Here is a 1,987-nt window from a genome sequence, read left to right as displayed (position 1 = left end):
AGATTAGTAGTTATATAGTTAACATGTGTAGGATCTGGATAGATTTTAATCTAGATTAGTAGTTATATAGTTAACATGTGTAGGATCTGGATAGAGTTTAATCTAGATTAGTAGTTATATAGTTGTAAATGCATGTTGTAAACCAGTATCTATGTGTTCTTATGCGGTGAAACGTGTTGAGTTCCACATCATTTAGAGCTCATTATAGTGAGCAGATAGCAGACTGGTGAGAATAAACCGAGTCACAGAATATGATGGGTCACAGATTGTGGTGTAACACCTGTTTGCTGATTCATTCTGTTTGTTTGACGTTCCACCTTCTGAAAGTAAAAAACAGAAAAACAGGGAAGCTCGGAAACAAGCAGAGGAGTTTATTATGAGAAATATTAGATTTCAGTTCCATTTAAAATGAAGCCAAGGGCCACATTTTCCTGAATGTCCACAAAAAAAAAGGAAAACTCAGGAATGATCTTGTTGCTTCTTTTACTCTTTGGTTTAACTTTGTTAATCGATCCTTGACTCCGCCCCCTCCCTCCTCTTCCTCTGGTCGCGATTTATATCCAAAAGTCCTTATATGGAAGGAAACTTCCCAAATTCCTGGTTGGGGGAGTGGATCCATCGGACCCACCCTGCATACCAGACGTGCAGCGGACGAGACGGATTGTCGCACTTTTCTGAGTCACAGGGGAACAAAAAAAAAAAAAAAAAAAAAAGTTTTTTTTTTTTTAAGCAGATGAGATAGGGAGCTGCAGAGGTGACGTAATGTGGACAGATTCATCCCATCCAGCCTCAGCTGACATGTTTAGATCTGTACAAGCTGGTAATGATGGCCCTGAACACCAGCTGCTGTCTCTCCTGAGGTCATGGATCAGGGAGACTTTTTTTCTTTTTATCTCAGATCTAGATTTTCCTGATCTTGAAATTAAAATATTTATATTAAAAAACGAAAAATGCAGAACAAAGTTATTCACCTCACCCATTTTTACCTCATAATGTATGGAATAGATGGACTATTTGGTCTTTTTTCCCCTCCAAGACTAGACAGACTACATCTATGTTTATTAATCTGGAACACGGATTAAAATCTGTCTAATTCACTCATAAAGAAGAATTAAACCTTTCTATATATGTATAAAAAATACCTACTCCTTTCCTCAGACTGTCTGCTGCAGTAGCAGCTCTGACGTCACGCCCCTCCTCTGTGTCTGATCATAGTTATAAGCAGGTGTGCTCCTCCTGATGACATCATCCAGGTGTGTTCCTCCTGAGGACATCATCCAGGTGTTCTTGGAGCTGATTGACCCCCAGGAAGAAAACGATCTTAACGGGAAACATCACCTGATACCTGTGAGGCGTCCAAACAAGGCGGGTAAAGCTCATAAAAACGTCATCAGCACATAAACCTTCTTTTTCATATTCCATATACTTGCTGTGACCTTTTTTAGTTCAGTTATTCCCAATAAACTCGTTCCATGCTGCAGGTAATAAACTCTTACGTAACACACTAGTAACGCCAATAAACTGGAGCATTTGCGCCCCCTTATGGCCACACTGGGTGAGTACAATAAATCACTACAGATTATACCCGCCCTTCACTCTTGATTTCAAATGTTTGTTTTGCAAAAACCTTTCTTCTTATGTTTTGGTGTGAAGAATTATGAGCTTAATTCAAAATGATAAAACATTTTTTAAAGAATGAATAAAAATTCACTAAATAGAAAAAAAAATGGTAATTGTTTTAACCTTTGCCACAAAAGGACCTCAAAGTATTATTCCAAGGAGTGAACACAGGATTTAGATCACTTTTATATTTATGCTACTCTCAAAATACCAGATTTTAAAGCATTTAAATAGTTAATATAGCTTTTGAAATAAGGCTTAAAGGAATAGTATACCCAAAACATGATTAGCCTTCATTTTCTACTCACCCCCATGCTGAACAACACTCTGGAGTACTTTTTTGATATCTCAAATGCATCTGGAGATC

This window comes from Cyprinodon variegatus, unplaced genomic scaffold (genome assembly GCF_000732505.1).
Source record: "Cyprinodon variegatus isolate N-32 unplaced genomic scaffold, C_variegatus-1.0 Scaffold625, whole genome shotgun sequence".
Lineage (NCBI taxonomy): Eukaryota > Metazoa > Chordata > Actinopteri > Cyprinodontiformes > Cyprinodontidae > Cyprinodon > Cyprinodon variegatus.
Note: the sequence above shows the minus strand (reverse complement) of the source record.